A 21,867-nucleotide genomic window follows, 5' to 3' on the forward strand; every position below is an offset into this window, starting at 1 on the left:
TTATTGACCTAAACAGTGGGTTGAAATATGAGTTCAAGGGTTTTAGTCTGTTTCTAGTGGAGGGATTGAATGAAAATATCCCTGCTTGGGAACTGATACATTTTTATATTGTCTTAACAATATTTTATGCTATTGACTTAATGTAAAAAAAAAACAACTTAGGAAGTCATTTAAATGAATGATCTCATGTTATCCTCTTTGATAACACAACCACACAAGGCTATGTTCTGCAGAGATCATTGGTATATCATTATCAAGTTATGATAGTGTTCTTAATGAAACGTGTCAAATGTAAATGCCATTGTCCACATTTGCATGGAGGACCATGCATAAAAGAGTGACGTTCAACCACATCCAGCGTTTTTGATGGGTGTGGTTAGCAGTGTGCTCTGTTGCACCTATAAAAACACCCAACGGTAACATTGCTGTGCATATCCTGGTGTGCACTTCCACATCACAGCAGCAAGATGAGAAGTTAAACCACTCAAGGTCAGGGAAAAAATGACCTTCAGGGGGTATTTAGTTGCTTTTTATCAAGCAATTTAACGCAAAAGAAATATTTGCTAGATTTTCAAATTCACTATTTCATAAATATGTTCTTCAATGCTTCACATTTAGGGATTCAAAAGAAATGATAAACAATACATTTCAAAGATTAGCACCATATTTTTAATTGTTTAAAGAGTAATTTAACAAAATCTTATTTTCACTCACGTCTTGTCTTATCTTATTGCAGTGATGTAGAAATGTTTGCTAGGGTGTGTTGGTACACTTTGACGTCACTATTGGGTGAAAATAAGGGGTAGATAATTGGGGTTTTAAGTGGTAGAAAAAACCCTTAAATCATAATAAACATATACAAAATAATGTAAACAAATCTGTTTGTTCATGGTTAAAATGATCCACCTTTATTTTATACTGTAGGTATAAAATAAACACCCTAAGTAGCATTTCTGAATAGGATCTTGCTGTATTTATTAATTTATAAAATACTTCATACTGACAGACTAACCACTGGTTTGAACAGATTTAAATGTGCATCAATGACTTTGAAACAAAGTCTCAAGATGAAAGCTATGAAATGCATCTTTTCAAAACAGAGAAGATAGAGACTCAAACAGAAATTTCTTATGCGTTCATGGACATGGACAGCTGTTAATAAGAAATAAAATATCAGATTAACAGCAAACCTAAGCAGGGGTGAACTCATAAATGGAGACATGTCTTATCAGCTTTAACCTTGTATCATGTATGGTCTTGGGCTCATTCGCAGTATAGAATAATCAGTGTCCATTTCCGTTTTTTTCCCCCAGGACCTAAGAAAAGCCTCATTATTAAGCTGAAGGTGTTTTATGATGAAAAGCTATTTCATCTTGTGAAGCTTCCCTTGAGTAAAATGTCGAGTCAACCAGTGTGGCTGCAGGCAGAGAGTTTTTAAGATCTGTAGATAAATGGCTCATGAGCTGCTGTGATGCCCAGTTGATATTTTCCCTTTAATTAAGCATAATTTTCCCAATAAATTTGTATGGTACTCCTTTTTTCTCTGTTCGCTATATATATCTGCGCATTAAGGTGATGAAAGATGATGATACTCTGAAATTAATGTTGGCAATTGCACATATAATCAAAAAACAGAGAAAATGATCAAGAGATGTCTGATAAACATAACCTGCAAAGTACTTGCACTTTCATCAGAACTAAAAGTTTGCAGCTGCTTATTATTTTAGGCGTGTGTGTGTCTGAAAAAAGAAAGAGAAAGAGGGCTTCTATAGTCCGTATGCAAAGTTTACATAGCATTTTGTTATCATAAGTATCATTTGATCTTACATTCATATGGAGACAAATTATTCGGAGCCCCAGAACTGCATACTGTGAGGAGATGGGATGATTTTTTTTATTCTATTTTTTTTTTTCAGCTACATTCTCTATTTAAAGCAGACGTTTACCTAAAAAAGAGTTCACATTCCATATCCCTGTGATTGCACACAGCTCAGTTTCATTTGTGGACATGAGAGTTTCTCCACCAGCTCTGGAGATGATCAGCTACGGATAAGAGACTACAGAGAATACAGGAACAGGGCAGAGATCAGTTCTGTTTTAGGATACTGGCCATATGATCAGTACTTATATTCTTCACAGTTTAACACTGTGATAGAGACTTTTTGCATGAATTTCAAACAAAAACAAAACACTGTTGAATATAATAACAGATGTTTTGCATAAAATACAGTGTTTGTATTTTAGCTCTTTAGCTGTAGTTAGCAGTTTGTCTGGCTGAAGCTGATCCATCTGACATAGAGAGAGAGAGACAGAGACAGAGAGAGAAATGTTAGACACACAACATCCTGTCTGTGCTCTTTCGAACATTACATAAACACCAACTGAATGAAAGGCATTCATTTATAAAATATCACCAATATTCAAAAGGTTTTCATAAATGGCTCTGAGTGCACATAAGAAGTCTTATTCTGAAGGTTAGCTTTCAGTCTTTCACACAGCTGTTAACTGACTGTAAAGGTTGGGCTGTGTCGTTAGAGGCACGTTGCTTTGGAGACTGGTGTGATATGCAACATGATCCAGGAAGTGCGGCCTGAGACCCATGAGTTTGGGGGTAAATTTTTAGTATGATAATGCTGCAAATATTTGATCTGTCATTGTGACAGTCAAAAAATAAAATTAAAGTAGAAATACACAGTTAAGGTAATGTACCAGGAATATGTACTTGCACCTATTTGATTTCCCACGACAGTGGCTTGCTGAATAGATTCATGGATCACCATTTTTTACAGATGACCCTGCATTTTTTACAACACACCCTCCTCCCTTAACTACAGAATAGGTCATTTGCAAATGGTCCACAGTTTGAGTGACCTATGTGCGTGAACTTTTGTTATGTATGTGATGTAACTTACGTATGTAAGTGAAAGTCCTGTGTTGGTTTGATTCATCCATCTGTTATTCTCCCTACACAGACTTCTACACGGTTTATAAACCATCACCTGACATCCTCGTTTGCTCCCATTGCTACGATCACTAAGAGTCCATGCATAACAATAAACAGAAATATTGCTTATAATAAGATGCTTGCACAGTCGACCTGTGTGTCTCTTTTTTCTGATGAGGTTGGTCTGATAGTTTTTGTTGTGAACCTTCTACATTCACACTCACATTGTCTCACAAGACTAGCTCCATTAAAGCAAATGAGTAAATGAGTAAATGCTTTTTTTCAGTTTAACACGAAAATAACAAGTGGGACGGGATTCATTTAATGACCTGTTAAGCACTTGACCCTCTGACTTGCCTTTTGTGGTGAGTTTTGGTTACAAATATCTCTTTCAAGGAAAATGCTATAGAGACTTTTCCACCCTGACAGAAATACAATTGCCTGTAATCACACTGAAAACTTGCTTTCTAAAACGCAAATGTGCAAAATTAAATTTGGTATATCTCAACCCAACAGCTTTGATTTTTTCAGCCTCAGTTAAAAACTGTTTCAGTATCAGCCTCCATATCAGCTACAATTTCCACTCCACTGCTGAAAAACTGGTCTCGACTTTGCACTCCACAGTGCCACGTCCCATAACTCCAGCAACCTTATAAACCTGACAATCCCTGTGTGTATTTGTGTGTGTGTGTGTGTGTGTGTGTAAGACTGTCTTGTGTATGGTAATTAGCGTTTTTGTGTGTCTTTGTGTGCATGCCTCCTTGCCTCTGTGTGTGTGTCTGTGTGCGTTGTCAAGTAGAGTTTTACAGGCCAGACCCTGACGTAAAGCCTTTAGTGGCCTGTCATGGAGCTTTATAAGGTTAAACTGAACAAGGCCTAATCCATACCCAGAGAACATGAGGTAAGTGTGTGAGTGAGTGCATGTGTGTGCGTGTGTGTGTGTGTGAGCCTGGGTGTGTCTTTGTGTTTTGTGTGTTTGGGACAGAATAAAAGACAAAGAGAAAGACTGACATCTAAGTAAAGCCTGATCAGGACTGTGGTTGGCTGACATCTTTGTTCATTCTGGCTTTCGAGCAGTCGAGGTCTTTTTTGTGAGTGTGTAACCATGGCCAGTATACTTTTTTAAGACAAAAAACTTCTTGAAGATTATCCTCATTTTCACCTGAGCATTTCCATGTGCAAAAAAGTGGGGGGGCCTCATGAAGAAGTTGTGTGAATTTCATCTCTAATTACACTGATTCTTTCTTCCTGTTTCCATTTCCCTAAGAACATGTAGAAATAATAACAAAAAAAAAAAAAAACGAAACCGATATGAAAAATACTGCCTGGGAGCTGGAAAAAAAAAGCGCAGGAAAAAAAAACCTCACAATCTCAGTTTTTTTCTGATTGCTCCATTAGCTCAGTTAAAGGTGTAATTACAGAAACTCCTAATCTTTAATCATCTTTTAATTACCATATCATGTAGTCATTATAGCAGCTCCTAAAGGGAGGGAGTTAAACTTTTTACTTTGGTGTTTAAGGGTAATTATTTTGGCCCTGAATACTTGGCTGAGTGCAGACGTGTTCTTAGGTGTGATGATACACATCTCCTGCACCTTCTTTCCATTAACTAGCTCTTTGATTTCACACTATCATTATCTGCTGGTAATATTTGGCTAATAATCTCCTTGACAGTATCTCCGTTAATTTGAATATCTACATTAAAAAGCCAGAGTTTCTTTCTTTCTTTTTTTTTTAATATATAAAAAAAAAGACGTGTTACTTTTATTGGATTGTACATTCGGCCAGCATCACATTTTTATTTTTTAAATGAGAATTCTGGAGCACATTGAGTTTGTATAGAAACCATATCTTCATCTAGTTAGAGTTTGGCTGTAAGCCTAATTTTGTAAGTATTTATGAGCTGTTAAGTTGTTGATTTTAACTGCCAACTGTTTAATCTACTCGTGAGCGAGTAGCCTTTTACTGAGCTCACACTGACATTTTGAGGACAGAGTCGATGCTGTAATCTTACCAAGTAACAAGAAAAAAAAAACAGTTTTCACTTTAAATGACATCCAGGGTTCAGGTTCAGCTGAGCAACATGGATTCTACTTTATGAGCCGACATCTGTGAGACAGAAACAGCTGTCAGAGCAAAGCGGCAGGCTTGCGATGTCTCTTAACCAAGAGACATCCACCCTAAAACATAATTCACATAATAATTCCCCCGATTAAGTCTTTTTTGGGTGCATGTTAAACATGAAAAGAATTTGCTACATTATGGTTAATCCAAATTCTTTGACTGTTAAGCATCAAGAATAATGAACATGTACACTTACTGCACAGTGTGCACATTGTTGATTGTACAGAAGTTAGGGAAAAATTTTCTTCATTGTTAAAACAGGACGCTCACACTGTATCTTTATCCATTGAGCCAAACATCCCTCCAACTGGGAATGCACACTAGAAGCGAGTCAGTGGTGTGTAGGCACTACTGAAGCGTTCAATAAATGCCAACTCTGACCTCAGTTAGAGCATCACTATCCTCTGAACCAGCTGTCCAGTCAGCAGCACAGGGACACCAGGCTGACTCATATCAGAGATTTATGGATAAAGAATGTTTTCATGTAGGATCAAGTACAGTTATACAGGAAGCCAACGGCATTTCTTGTGTTAACTGATGAATTTAGTTTACTTCCGTAGCTCAACATAGCTCTGTACTGGAGAGGGGGGCTTGTTGTGTTTCTTAAAATTGAAGAAATCTGTTCTGAGTGACCAAAAGTGCGGCCAGTGTGGACTGCCATTTTTACACTGTACAAACATTTTTTTAAGGACTCTATTTTCATTTATCCTCCACTCTGGTAACTTGCTTTGTAATTGTATATGTTTCATAAGCTGGATCGCATCTTATTTTCACCTTACTTTAAGCTAGTTTTATACACTGCACCTTACAGTTACCAATTTTTTTTTCTATTGCCATGTAGTTAATTTTACATTTGCTATACATTTGCTTTCATGCTATGTTATTTTAGCTGTTTTATATTGCACTTTTTGTATCTAAACCCGTAAAACAATGTATTGCAACTTCTGCACAGCTATTTCCTTCTGGATAAACAAAGTTCTATCTGATCACATCTTTAATAATTTTCAGTCTGGAATAAGAACGTCACACCACTCCTACATAGCTTACATATATTGAAAAATAGAACCAAATCCTATCTTTTAATTCTGTTACATTGGTTATTTTAAGTTGTTTTAACAGCGTCACGTGCAACTGAATTCGCTGTTAAACTTAGTTACCTTGTACAGTTTTTAGTGTCAATAAATTATTTGTTTTGCACCTTCAGTGTTTTACGCTAAAACACGGTGTGTTTTTTTAACTACAGAAACATGAATCATTTAATTTTCTTTTCTTTTTTCTTTTTTTTTTGTTCTTCCATGTTCGACATGCTTTGTTCTTACTGTATAATGATCAAAAAAATTACCTGAAACCACTTTTCTGATGTTTACAGGTATGCTATTTTAAAGACACTGAATCCTTTAAACATAAGAACCAAACCACAAACTGAACAACAAGGCTCAGTGATACGTCAAAAGACCATTAGATAAGAGACATTTCTAAAATGTCAAAGATTTTGCCCAGCAGTTTAGTATTGATTGTATCAAACCATTGCAATGAGCAGGACTGTTTTATGTCTCTATTTTGACATTTTAAGTTTTACTTGCTGGGTTTGCCCAAAACAGACATCCCTATCTGATTATTTTATCCAGAAGGAGTTTGTGAACAGACTGTCAAAAATAATTTACAATAGTGTTATAGAGACATCTACAATGAACAGGTTATTGTCCATTATTGTCTATATGCTTGATGAGACAGCAGCAGTGCAGATTTTTATCACATCTAACAATTCCACTTCCAAATGTCATCTACATCAATGTCACTATGTCATCACAAAATGTGAACAACACAGATATCAGCTGAACATTCACTGATCAAACAGGTTCTGACTTCTTATCTAACAGCAGTTAGTACTCAGTATTTTGAAGCACTGACCTTAAAATGGGATCAAATCCCCCCTCCTACAGCTACATTCACGGTTTCTTCTTTCTTCACACTGAAACAAGGTTTTTTCATCATTGGCTTTGATGATTATTTCATCAAATCTGGCAAACTTCTGCTTTCATTGCATGATAAAAGAGGGAAGTGGTACAATTTAAAATCAAGTGCAAATGTGTCTACAGTTCCATAATTACCTTGTTTTTTTTCTTGTTGAAATATGTATATTTTCTCAAACAGTTCAAACCTATCTTGTAGTTCTTAATTGGAAATGGTCTGAATCTGATTGCTTACTGTAATGAAGTTACATTTAATCTTTTTTTCTTTCTCTGTTTAAAAAATCGTGAATGAAATTCTATTTCCAGTGCTGCTTCTGTTAATCTAAAGGTGAACATACAGTGTAAGAGTCAAGCACTTTGTGCAAAATGACAACATAAGTGTTGGAATATTTTTGCCTTGCAGGTAGTAATTGACTTATTATAGATTTAAAAGTATACAAGTATTTTATTTCTCTATGCCTTTACATATTAAAATCCATCGTACTGATTACTTCCTGTGAAGTTTTATTGCGGTCATTTCAAACTAGACCGGTTCAACCCTTCAGTACTTTTGGCAGCCATTTTAAAAATGGCCACCGGGGAGACATTATGCTAATTCTTTGATAGTACTATTGCTAAAAGCACTTATAATTAGCACATGTGTATGCCGAATTTCCATCTTGTGAATAATTAGCAAATGTGTGTGCCAAATTCCCCTCTCTCTTAGAACATCATGGTGTGCACTGTATCAAAGGCCCTGCAGAAAACAGAGGCAAGTTTCCAACCTGCATTGAGGGATCCTCAACACTTTTAGATTCACAAAACACTCACATCAAGATTTTGTTTATGGCTTAAAGATGAGGGATACACAGTTTGGGGTTTTTTTTCTGACTAAAAAAAAACAATGAAATAAGAAGAATGTCCTGTAAATAGGACAATGATTGTGAGGACCTCAAACTAGTTCAAAGCGGCTTCTGAAACTATTTCAATTTCTTCTATTTTTTTTTCTATCCTGACAAACTCCAGTGAATCATGTAGCACTAATTTAATTCAAGTAAAAGCATAAGCAACATCACCCAAACTAGCACAGTTTTTTTTTTTTTCTCTCAACTATGACAGCATCAAATCTCCTCATTCGCTCCAGGCTCACTACTGCTGCCACATTAGCATTACATTTGCATTAGATTAGTGTTGCAAAAAAAAGTCGACACGTTGAATCCGCAGCTGTCCTGCCATCATCTAGAACTAATATTGATACAGCAAGACTGCTGCTTAAAAAAAAACACAGAGAGGAAAGATGACAGGGGTGTACTGAAAACACAGACACATGGGAGGCCTGCATACCCAATTAAACACATGTACCAGGTTTGTTGTAGTATCAGGGCTGAATCAGGAAAAAATTAAACTTGAGCTGGCACTGACACTTGTACAAAATCTTGGAACAAAAGCAGCAAGGAAGGAGGGAAAGGAAGTGAAGTAAAGAGAGACGTTGACAAGAGTTGGGCTAAAAAGTAAAAGAAGAAATACAAGCAAACCAACTAAGGTTAAAGAGGCGAAGGACAAGCATGAAAGCTAAATCAGGAACCTTCAGCCTCGTTTTCAACTGAACAGTTCGGTTCAATTCAGTTTCAGTTTTGCTACAGATGGTACAGACAAATCTTCTCCTTTAACGTCCTGTATTTTTGTTACCCCTCTGCTGTGCTACCTTGCACACTGATCCAAATCTAAAAGGTGGAGCTAGAAACACTGCAGTCCATTGATTGGTCAAGATAGAATCAACACTCTTGCTCGAAAAGGACTGCTATTTTTAAATATCCCATCAAATGTGACTGAGATGCTTAAAAACCCAGCCTGTTCTTTTTTGTTCTGAAATGTCGGCCCACTACTCTGCACCATGGATGATCAAAGAGATGGAAATGCTCCTTAAAAAGTCGTTGAAGAGGGAAAACAACAAGAGCTGCAATAACTCACGGTAACAACTCCACCTACATTTATTATTTTTTAATTGTCTGTGGTGGAAATGCAAAACAGATCCACAGTTTAGGTACATGTCCGTATGGGTTACGTACAGTTTCCAAGGGTACTATAATGAAAGTATTTGATGGAAACATGGCTTTTGTGTCCAGCTTAGCTCCATCGTCAGCCATCCTGACTAGTTTGTTCTTGACAGAGAAAGAGAAACAGAAAGAAAGATGGGTAATGAAAAAGGGATAACTATCAGAGCAGGTCATGCCTCACTCCCATCAGTAACTCCAGCCTTTACTGCACAATTCTCACAAAGGACTTATGCACTCTTGTGGCCAATTTAAACACACAAAACATTATCATGGATGGCTGATGTTGAGACATGATGCAACAAAATCTATCTACAAGTCTACAAGGAAGTTAAAGTTTGTGTCACTACTGAAAGGTATCATTTATGTTCTGTACCAAATGCAAATAAAGCCAAGTTCAGTTTTGTTTTGTCAGACTTAGAGTGCAAAATGTAGTAGTGCTCATCAGAAAATACTACATATATCAACTAAAAAATCATTAAATCAAAACTTAGGCTCCAGCAAGACCAGTTTACCCTACTAGAACCATGGCAGAATCAGCCTAATGTCCTTAAATCACAATTAAGCCTTGGCCAGGTCAATAGTCTCAGTTCAGTGAAGCTCCAGTTTGCCAAACTTCACTGAGGCTTAGGCTTTTAAAAGATCCTCCCGCTACAACTTCAGTCTACAAAGAGAGATTTAACCTCTATAAAGGCTTCAAACTGACCAGTTGAACCTCCTCAATCAAGGACCTAGGCTTAAAAAGACCAGTTAAACTTGTTTTAGACACAACATTTAAGGGATTTGAAGGGTGATTTCTAGCTCTGTGACCAAGAATTGAGGTTTAAAATGGTGAATATTTTAAAAAACAGACCTCTTTCAGCCAGGACTTACAGTACACTAAAAAAGATCCTCATTACCGAGTGGACCAAGTGCCCCCCCTTCACTTGGTGAAATTAAATGCTGATTCTTTGTGCACAATTTCTAAATGCATAGGTGTTACATACACCCATAGCCCACAATCCCATCTCAAAATGCAACTGTTTTTTTTTTTTTTTAAACTATATTTGACTCAAAGGCTCAATGTCAGTTCATTTCTCCTCCTGATAGGGCCCAGTATATACTGCAGAGCCCAGAGCTATAAAAGGAAAACCTCCCAAAAAGTCTTGAAATACTGGTTAGTTACTGGAGTGACATTAATTTCCGTAAGATGACAGAGCTAAGCAGCAGTGAGTAACTGACTCTGTGAAATGTGTAGATCTCTAACCTCCCTTTCAGCTCAAAAGTTTTATGGTTTCAGCTATGTTATCTCGAGAGCTTTGAACATGTTGGAGAGATGATGTGATGGACTGAAGCAGACGTGCCGCTGACTTTATCATATCATGGCTACACTGACATACAGAATATGTTATCTGTCTCAATGAATCACTCAATGACTGAAGAGCTACCTCAATGAATGTGAAACAGTGATCTGGTGGTTTGTGCATTTTACATTCACAAGGGCATGGGATCACAGAAGGCATTGTTAAAATAATGTGTATTTTGTAAGAAAAAAATTACATAAAGAAATAACACATTCTTCCATTTGACATATTAATAGGTAAATACACAAACTGTTGAAATAGTGTTTGTTTAAGCTTATGGTAGCTAGTGATAGTTAGCAAACTTCCCTCAGATATTGCTGAGTAAAGGAAAGTACAGGGTCAGTTCACTGACTTTATGACACTCATGAAATTGAAACTGTTACACTATATGATTTAAAGCTGCTGTTACGTTTTTAAATCAACAATGGGTTCAGTGATTATGTGTGCTGAGAATGTGTTACTCAAGAGTGATGCACACAAACGCTCTGTGTAGCATCTTAGACTATCAGTAAATTGTTTTGGTTTTGTGAACAGCAATCTCACAGTTTTGGTTCACTGTAAATGCTTTCATTGGCCCTGTTTACTGCAGCTTGAAGCAAAAAAGCACTGATATACCCATTATATTCTACCTGCCCAACACCAAATGACAAACTAGCCAGCTAGCCAGACTAGCTGGTGAACACAGTGGAGCGTTTAGCAGCTAAAGAGACAGATATGTCCCTCATGAGGTTGGTTAAGACCAAACCAGAGCTAGAAAAAAAAGCAAATATTGGACTCACATTTGTTTGGTAGCCAAATTAATGGTAGAATGGCACTTTCTATACTGGATATGTAAATAGGCAATAGGCAAATTCATACAAGGTTTGTTTTGTTTTTTAGTCAGCAATTAAAAATATTACATTGTCTCTATTTCAATGAATTGCCAGTTATTAAACCAGTGAAGTATATAACCCAAGTGGACTCTCTGGAAGTCTGCAGAAGGTCTGCTTAAGGCACCAAATTTTTATTTGCACTTGTAGACGACAAACAAGGCCACAAAGTCTGCTAGTCTTCAAGGGAAGTCCATATTTTTGGATTCAGCCCGAGTCCCACACCACAAAAACACAAAACCAAAATCCAGAGAACGGAAAGACAGGGAGACAATTTGCCTACAGCTGGAGCTCATCAGCCATCACACCTGATGTCAATCCCCAGCTCATCAGGAGAGGCAGCCTCAATCACAGAGGTAGGTCAGTTAGCAACACATCTGCATGCATGCTAATAAGTTCATCTCACCATAATTAAAGCAACGCTCCAACGACTGAACTTGTCATTTAAATGGCTTTGTCAGCCTATTATAATCACAGTAGGACATAATAATAGTAATGCTCAACAATAAAATGGATCAAACAATGCAAACAATGCAGCAGCTGAACTTCAGAACAAATCCTTATATTCATATGGTTCTTATTTATTCCCATGTATGTATTCTTGTCTAATTTTGCCAGATGGAGCAACCAAGCAAAGCAAACAGCAGCAATGATTCCTTTGGGAAACAATACTATTATTGTTCAAAAACCTTAAACCCACCTTGGTTAAGGCTATGTTATGGTCTGGAGGAATTATACCGCATTTCATATGCAAGAAAACATCATACTATTTAACTATTAATGTATGCTAACTCCAACTTTATAGAAGGCTTCATTTACAGCCAGCATGGGCAAATGGTCAGAGAATACAACAAACAGTTCTGTGAGAGCAAGATTAACCATGTGTTACGTAGAGTTCAACTTTGGTGAACTTTGACATGCAAATTTGCACCACTGATCATGGGCAATATGTTTTGACAGTGGCCTATGGTACGGTGAGCTTGGGAGTCCAAAATAGAACCTAAGATAATTAAAATTTCGCATAATAAAGAAAGTTTGCAGTAACTTAAAAAGAAGTAGTGGTAAAAACTGGAGAAACAATTTACTGTGTGTTTATTTACAGAACAAGTTAGTTAAACTTACAACAAGACCAATGGTGCTGCTTGTGATTGGCCAGACGAGAAACTTTCTACTGTGGAGATCACTACTATACTCACTCTGACTAAAAATGACATCGCCACTACAAACGGCAGACACAGTATCCAGGATATTCTGGCTTCAATTTTGTACTGTGGGACAAAGTGGATATGTGTTGTCCTTCTTGTTTTTATTCAGCTATTGATCTACAGAGGTTTGCTAACTAGCTCTGCAAAGCCAATAAAGGCACCTTGACTTTTGTGAAAACATATAAATAAATGAATTTTGCTTTGTCACTTCCTGGTTTGACCGAGCACCTACATTTCAGCTGATTTACAGGATGCATCAACAGCAATTCTATATCCTATCATGCTAATATAATACACAACCAACCTATATATAACATTTAAATGACAGAGAAAGAGCCTTCACTCTTGGAGGATTTCGTCTGAGTTGTGTCTGAGCTATCTTCACTTTAAGATTTCTTACCGGCAGCTGTTGCTATCTGTGTTTAGTGGAAATGAAGACACACAGTGGGTGCTGTCAGTTGATCTAAAGACACATCCCACAGACCCCTGTGCACCTCCTCACACTGTTTATCTAATGGTATGTGGGTAATCATGTGTGAAATTAGTTTTGATTGAGTTTTGGTTGCGCTCACCTGATGCATCAGCTACGGAGAAGCGCGGGATGAGATGGCGAGACATTTTCAGCTCATATAAATACCATGCTGCCTTTTGTTTCAGTGGAAATTGGTTTCATCTTTAATTTATTATCCAAATTGTCACTAGAACTTTTAAAAATGCACATACCAAATATTTAAAGAATGTGTGTGTCTAGATGGATGTAATTCAAGAGTTTGAGATATAAATTTCAGCTTCCCTGCATCAATGATTTTCTGGTGTTAAAGTTTGTTCTGTACTGTTGTTCCAAAGAACAAAGACAGCCTGGGGTATAAGGGATGACTGAAGGTGACAAAGAAAGTCTGGTTGCAGTTTCATAAAGCCATGAAAAAAAAGAACAAGAATAAAGAAACAAAAGGAGGGCGGAAAGAAAGGACGGAAGCGCACTGAGGTGCTGCTGAGTTGACTGAATATAAGTGATGTTGATATGATGAACAGCCACCTCTGTCCTCTGCTGTAATCAGTCATTCTGCACTGACAGACCGGAATCAGCCATTTACTTCAAGGAGGGGATAAGAGAGCAGCGAATAGAGATAGATGGAGGGATTGGAGAAAGAAAGGCAGTCAGCGATAAAAGGAAGTACGGGGAGACAGACAAGTGTAGGGGAGACAGAGGAAGGCAAACAATGCTGATATAGAGAGGGTAATGTGTTTGAGTCAGTAGATAAAGAGAAAGAGGGATTGTTAGAGAGGTGGGGGAGTGAAAGAGATAAATAACCTGTCTGAACTCATCTAGTCTGTGCTTCATTTTGCCCAGGCAGTGATGAGGTGATGATTAAGCTCTGATGAACATCTACCTGATTTACATGTTAAAGTACAGAGGGTCACTCACTCTTATACAAAGTTTTGGGAGTTTCATTTTCGTAACACAACCTCTCACACTTTTGGGCGTTCCCTCTACCAGGTGCAGCAGACCCCAAAACTTTAAAACTAAATCCTTACCTTACCTCTGTCGCATATTGTGCTTGCACAAAACCTAAAGATTAATATTCCAGGTTGATCCATAATTTAAATTTGGTAGTAAGGTTGTTTATTTTTTTTCAATTTGGCCCTCTAGAGTGTATAGCTTGCATATTAAGACACTTAAAAGTCAGTTTTGTTGCAAACGCAATGGCAATACAGCCATCCTAGACAGAAACATAATAAATAGAAGTAGAAAAGGTGGCCAACACCCATGAATAAAAAATCTGCACATTAAAGTGGGCTCTTAAAACAGTGCAACTACAAGAAAATTAGTTATTATTTTACATTGTGACTGAAAACATGTTTTTGTTCTCCTTTGCTTTATTGCCACAGCTAAGAACGAAAATGAACAGAACTACTTTCAAATGAATTGTTTGATCCAGATGGTTCTTGCTCAGAAATTGTATGTAATGAATTCATCAAACCCCAAGGGAAGAACGTGACACAAATATACTGTACAATCAGACTTTTGACGAGTTTTGTGTGAAAATAAAGACAACTGAAAAGCTGTGCCCTTACGTTTGCAAGTGGAATACAAATCAGAAATACTTTGGACTCAAAGGATAAAGCAACACAGGAAGATCTGCAAATGATAGAGGAGCTATTTCGATATATAAGCCACTGCATAATAATGTGTAAAAACACATTAGGCATGAGGGGATGGATCTTCAGATGTATGCTTTGTATATTACAAACAGCTTTTGATACTTCCTTTTGATTTAAGGTTTTAAATGTTCTCCTCAAGTCAATTAAGTGAGTTTTTGCTGTTTGTGTTGTCAATTAGTTCTACATCAAAATTATTTTTCAAGGGCGCTGCTACAAAGCTACCGTTAAATGTAAACTTGAAATTTAACTAGTTGCATTAATCAAGTTTTGGCTGAAGAAAAAGATACAGAGTACCACCGCCTCTCTGTTATAAAACTGATACGGCCAACGTGATAGTTCAGCAATAACTATAAGAATAACTTAAAAGCATCCACATTGATTAATATTAACATGTAACAGTGACGTACTGTGAATTCAGATGGATTTTAATTGGCTGTCAGTGTTTACATCATTCATCGACAGCAGTCCCAACAATATTGTTTGCCACTGTCACTGTTATAGCTATTATGGCATCCACTTGAGTGAAAAGGATTTTTAAAACCCACCACTAGCGAAGAGCAGCATTTTCAATGTGCTGACCACTCAGCTGATGAGGACAAGGAATACTTAAGTTAAACAGAAAACCTTTCAACTCCGCCTGCTTCCATTTTCAAGTGGTATTATTGTTGATGTTACTGTCGCAAAGACAACCAGCAGGCAATTTGGTGGTGTCTCCTCTTTATAAGTGTTCTTAATATTGCTCATTTCGGACTGTAAAGTTGAGACATACTTTGCCTACGACCACAATAATCTTCTAAGCATCACCACGATGTGCAATCCCCTCACATCTAATTGCAAGTAGACAGCAGCAAAGACCATCAGACCACTGGTTTTGGCCCGGGAGGAAAACCTCAGCGGTGCCAGGGAGAGCGGAGGCAAAATTGGGATTGGGGTTACAAGCCAAGCAAGTGTTGATGTTTTTGCTGCGGACTTTAAGCTTCGGGTCAACAGTTGGATGTTAGCGTTAGCAGGGAGTTAAACAGTAACCACAGTATGAGGATTCATCCACTGTGAGCTGGAAACAAACAGCTCTCCAGTTCATATTTTGCAACAATTTTCAAGTCGCTCTGGTGCTTTGTGGTTGCAAAATGTGACTAAATATTCGCAATCGGAGATCTGAAGATAGAAAAACCCAAAGCCTCACCTGCTCACACTACTGCCATTACTACTCATGAAGTTAGACTGTCCTTTTTCTTGGTGCAGTGCATTGTGTAGACGCCACCTCGGCCACACGGACAGACGCAAAGCATTATCAGATGACGTAACCAAAATAAACAATATAGCATAATATGAAATGATTGATGTTTTTTAAATCATCAGATGATATATTTCTTCATATTGCATAGCCCTAACAGTAACTGTAAAGAACTTGCTCTGATATTAAAAGTGAGTGTAGCTACCGTCCAAATGCACTTCCTTTGTGCCATAAATTTAGCCCTTGTTTTCCTGGGAGGTCTTCCAGGCAGACAGAATGACAGTGAAAGCAAGGCCAGTCTACATGTGCTGGTGTCTTTATTCCATAGCCATTACACTGTGCAATACACTTAATGATAAGTTAAGGCAAAATTGTGTATGGTTATACTTTAAAGAAGTTTATTTTCTTTTAAATATAGCAGCCTTGCATTCTATAATGAGCTTCTTTATTAAATGAAAGATTACCTGGCTCTCCACTGAGCACCTCTATGGTTTAACCACAAAGTCATTGTGGCTGTTTTAGCCTAGTGATGCTATATGCTCTCGCGCACACACACACACACACACACACACACACACACACACACACACCAAATTTAATAATTTTAAATAATGTTCAAGATCATTTCAACAGTGAATGGTTATCAGAAAAAAAAGGGGTTGCTGTCCGCCAGATAAATGAAAACTATTTGTGTGTGAGTGTGTGTATGTTTGTGTGTGATATGAAGATGGAAAGCTTTAACTGTTTAGCTCTGCAAACCACTGTGTACATTTTGTGTGCGCTGCTGCAATGTCCACGCCTTTTTAGACAGACAGAAACATTAGATTAGTAATACAACATCAGCAGGAGTGGAAGTATTATTCAATTCCACTTAGCCCATATCCCGTAATACAGATGTAGACACTCACGCTCTCAATTTTGTCTGACACACACACACACACACACACACACACACACACACACACACACACACACACACACACACACATAAATACATAATAACACTGCTTTGAACAAGGTTGTCCAACCACACACACATGCACACACAAAGACAACATCATAAAATGCATCTAGAATCAGGTCTATTATCTTTGGTGGAGCTTAGGATATTGGAGTTGTGGGAGAATGGGCTTTGCTGCTGGCGCCGTTCAAAGCCCACTCCTTGTCGCTTTGTTTTTTCTTTTTTTTTTCATGAATTTTAATCAAAACATCTGTAAACAAAAAGCCAACAGCTTGCATTAGGCCTGGCCTGTTCCCAGTGCTACAGACTGATGTGTCGGCAGTTTTTCTCTTTCTCGTGTTTAACAGGCTGACCTTGAGAGAGAACTTTTTCTCAAACAGTGTAGCCTCGCTGTGCGTTACTGCATGATCTGACACATTGTGGTGTGATGATTTAATCATGATGATAATCACACAGATGGGGGTAATGGTGATGGCGATTCTTGTTCCTATAAAATGATTTTGTTGATTGTTTTAGTACTGAAGTTAAAGGATTGCATGTTGGGTTCGATCCATTTTCATGGAATTGTGCAAAGAAACTAACATTTTAACACTAAGACATTGCTGTTCGGATTATCATCACTGGCAAGTGTTCTGTTTTTGTACCCAGCACAAGTTGTAGGTACGTGGTCAGGTTAGACAATTCACCAAGGTCTTAAACTGGTTAGATTTGGATACAAAATCACTTCAGTAAAGGTTAAGAAAATATGATTTCAGTTCAATGTAAATAAAAAAGGAAATGATAGCAAAAACTAGATAAGTGCACTTACTGTAGTGCAGATCTCCGCTGGGCAGTCAAGCGGCCAAGCAGGAGCCTGGGCTGATCACAGCCGTTCTAGACAATTCTTTTAATTCCAGCAGGCTGACACGTTTCAAAAGAATATGTGCCTCATCTAGTTTTAGCCGCAGCATGACTTTTTAGTAGTAGGACATAAAAACAACACCAATAAACAGACCCCAAAAAAGCACTTAACTCCATAGCCTACCCCCGTACTTACTTATATAGTAGATGCATAAAAATCAAGGAAAAATGACCAAATCAACAAAACGTGTATGTCTACAAAATCAAGCAGGCAAAATGCTCAGTTTCGGAAATTCTCCTGGTGTGGCACGCCTTGCAAAGGACAGAACAAAACCTGATTGCAGCTGTGCCCGTGTAAATGTCCCTCCCAGCTCCCTCCTAGCTAACAGAGACTTATTCATCTCATCTCGTGCCTAACTATAGTAAAATATATCGTATTAGGTTTGGAATTAATCTTTAGATGCTCTGGTTCAAAATAAGTACGTACTGGATGTCAAGCTTTTGATCTACAACAAAGGCTTAAACATGGTCTGCAATGGATGGTATGGTTTATTGTTTTCAGTCGAGCAGATTTTCTGAAAACTTATGGCCCGTAGCAGTCAGTTAAGAGGACTGAAGAGTCAGCAGTCAATGACGGTATACAACAGCCAGTTAGCAGTATTTTCAACAATTATGATCACTGTAACCACGAGAGGTCACTGAGCATACAGTCATAAATGTGCACACAAAGTATTAGGCTGATAGGTCCAGTAGTTTGCAAGATTAGCTGCAGAAAGAAACAGACATACGACCAAATGTATATGCCCTCCAGGCTTATGCCTGGCAGAGATAATAATGCTGTGGTCATGGCAAGTGGATTGTATTGTAAGTTTGACTAATATGGCATCTGGGATCTGTCTGTTGCATGTTTCCTTTCCCAGCTCAATAAGGACATGTCAGGGCGATTTGGCTGAAATACATCATCAAACTAAACTACTTTCTGTGTAATAGGCAAAAGCGCGAGATGTCAAACTCTAAAAGCTGAACTCGGCTTCACTGACAACTTTGCTGTATTCACTTTATCAAATTCCAGTGGTGAGCAGTCTGTGATATCCCCACCTCAAGAGTGTGTGCTGTCAATGGAAAACTGCAAAATTCACCAAACTAAGATTTTTCCAACAGCTTTCAAAAAGCTGCAAGCACAAGAATATTAAAGCTGACTTCTTTAGCTGTCAGGTGATATTCATTCTTCATCTTATGACGTTTCTCTTAAGACAGGCCTTCCAACTGTTCTTTCTCCACATCCGACCTACATGAACATCTAATATTACCATCAGCAAACACACAGAGCATTCAGAAATGACATCTGAACAAACCAGCAGAGGTTAGCTGCCATCTCAACATTTCTCTATTTGATAATAAAAGCAAGACAAAAGAAGACATCTGAACACTTTAACTCCCACAGCTCATTTTATAATGTGCACAGTACCATGAGCCCATTAGAAAAATGGAAGAATTTACTTAATTGACTTTTAAAGAACAAAGAAAATACCCTTTTTTTCACATTATTTAAAAATGTGTTGCTTTTTTAAGGGAAGAATTGGAAATACTCATCTTTGTTAGAGACAGTCTCAAAGTTGTATGTGCAGCTTTCCAACTATTATCTAGTGAAATCAGTATCACACCAAAAGAGAAGTTATTTTCTCTCTGACCTTCAGAAACACAAAAGTGAAGACAAAAAAACAAGTGAACAAGTGAAAACAAGTTTGATGCTTTATAGCTGAAAGTGAAGATTTACTAGGTAAAAATGAGCAATTTAGCTTTTTTCCCTAGTAGTTGTACAAATACATTTATAACCAAAAAAAGTTACACACTCAAAAATGTTTTAAAGCTGTCTTGATTTGTTTTCTTCATAATAACCCTTTATTTTCAAAAATGGCCCGCATACCTCAATCTTAACAAGGCCAACAGTCTGTGTTTCCAACACACATACCACCATACTATTTAGTATGCCGAAACAAGATTTACAATGTCCAAATGTATCGAATACAATTTGCCAAAAATACCAGGCTGTCGAACTACATTTGGTCACATTTTGCATATGCAAGACAGCATGCTTTCCTGGCTATTGTGACCCACAGGCCTGCCTAGTGTAAGATCCGTGCATCGACTGAGCCACAGACAGATGACAGCTTATTGACAGCTTACAGAAGCCACAATAACACATGATAGTGCACTCAAGTGACTACTCAAATGAACAGTAATGACAGGAATAAGAATTGTTTCAGTGAACAAAACAATAATAAACATGACCTACGTTAAAAAGACATAACTGAGAACAACAGTGACAGAGAAATGGAAACCCTAGAATCTGCATTGTATGCCATTATTACTTAACACTTAAAACTAATACTACATACATTCCAAAGTAACAAAAGCTGAGCTCTTTGAATTGAGCTCCATCTCTTGCAAGCTCCACAAATGGTGTTTTGTATCTCCAAAGTACGTGATAGCAATAAGATCTGCTGCATTCCAAATCAAATACTTTTTCAGAATCACACTCAGGTTTTATTGCATTTCATTTACATGTGCAAGGAATTTGACTTGGTGTTTTGGCGCAACACAATTAGCATAAACGCAGAATAGAAATAGAACATTTAAATAGAATAAGACCTAAGATAAAACATATATATAGAAGCAATTTAAAATAAAAAAAAAACAGAATATAAAGAACACAAAATACATGTACAAAAGGTGCAATGGAGGGATTATACAGTTGTGCAGAAGCTGGAGTTGCTGTGCAAGTATCTTCAACCTAAACAAATGAACCTACAGTGTCTTAAGTTCAAATTTCGCACTACAGACTGTGATAGATATCTAGAAAAGAGGGTCAACATGCAACGTGTTATGATGATGCAATACGTTCCAACTGTATGCATACTCATGCTGCAATACGCAGTTTGCAAGGGCAGCTGCAGTACGTACTGAAAGTGAAAAATACTAGTGAGTGTTTTCAGCTTGATTCCATGAATGCATCTAAGGTCTTAGATACATTAGTTCACCTTAAAGCACCACCACAGAAACATATTAAACAAAATAAGTATTGTATATGAGTATCACTTTCACACAGCCCACTGTACTGGAGGCGCCAGGTTAAGCCGCTGTTTTCAGTAAAAGCCTGGTATATGCAACCTGCTCAACACCAAATGGCAGACGGACAACGTTAGCGTCTAGCTGATGAAAAATAGTGGAGCTACATATATAGATGTTTTTCGCAGGAGTCCAAAACTGACCTAAAAAAAAGAGTGAATACCAGAGTCTCATTTATCAGCTGTTCACAAGCGGCCAAAGACAAGCTCTTTATGCAGCTTTCACCTGTGTAAGGACATCCGGACACACTCACAGCACTATTATCTCTATTATCTTTAGATCATTGCTCATGGTGAACCCTGTTTATTCAGCCGTCATCATAAATCAGAGGTAACAAGATAATATGGACAACATAAAAAAGGAAATTAACATCTAAAGCACATCCTGTTCATCCTTGTTTGTATTTTTACCTTTTATAGCCCTAAATTAAGCTCTCATGAACATGTATTTAATCAACTTTAAGGTGACGTTTCATTGGCTAGAAATGTCACCTTGGTGGTATTTTAATGTTTTAATGGCAGCATTATCTAGTGCAGACTCTATTTTTTTCATCTTTTTACATGTTCTGTCTGTCACTTACTACTTACCATCTGAACTTCTTTTATCTCACAGTCCCCCTGCCTCTTTTTCCTTATTTTCTGCCTATCTGTGTTCCAACTGTGGAGCATCATTACCTGACCTCCTGACCTGCATCTCTTCATCCCTTCTCCTCCAATTTAAATGTCAAATATTTATACTAAATTCTGATGAGGTGGGCTCCTTGTTAGTTCGTCAGAAATGTTGAAAAAGTGATGTATGACACGGTTCCTTCTTCAGCTGATAGGCTTCTTAAGATGCTCTTAGCTCTCTGCGAGTGGGCAAGAGGAACCTGATAATCTGTGATCATTTCTCAGAGTGTCTTTAGTTAAGATGCTTTTCCAAAGAAATTGTAAGAAGATGCGTAAGATGGGCTTTACAGCCATCCGAGCCATAAGATGCTTTGTGGAGACAGGGCCCAGCTTCGATGATAACTGGCAGAGATGATTCTCACAGCATTGATGAAAAATGTA

General features: G+C 37.6%; 1 long non-coding RNA gene across 1 annotated transcript in view; it reads right to left on the reverse strand.

Moving 5' to 3' along the window:
• Nucleotides 1–982: 982 nt before the first annotated feature.
• The window catches only part of LOC148190027 (uncharacterized), a 57,241-nt gene continuing 36,356 nt past the window's right edge, over nt 983–21,867 (reverse strand). Inside the window, exon 3 of the long non-coding RNA XR_015776152.1 lies at nt 983–2,289. This is a non-coding gene — a long non-coding RNA (uncharacterized LOC148190027). The remainder of the gene's footprint in view (nt 2,290–21,867) is intronic.

Source organism: Plectropomus leopardus, chromosome 3 (assembly GCF_026936395.1).
Source record: "Plectropomus leopardus strain MGB_pleo_1.0 chromosome 3, ASM2693639v1, whole genome shotgun sequence".
Classification (NCBI taxonomy): domain Eukaryota; kingdom Metazoa; phylum Chordata; class Actinopteri; order Perciformes; family Serranidae; genus Plectropomus; species Plectropomus leopardus.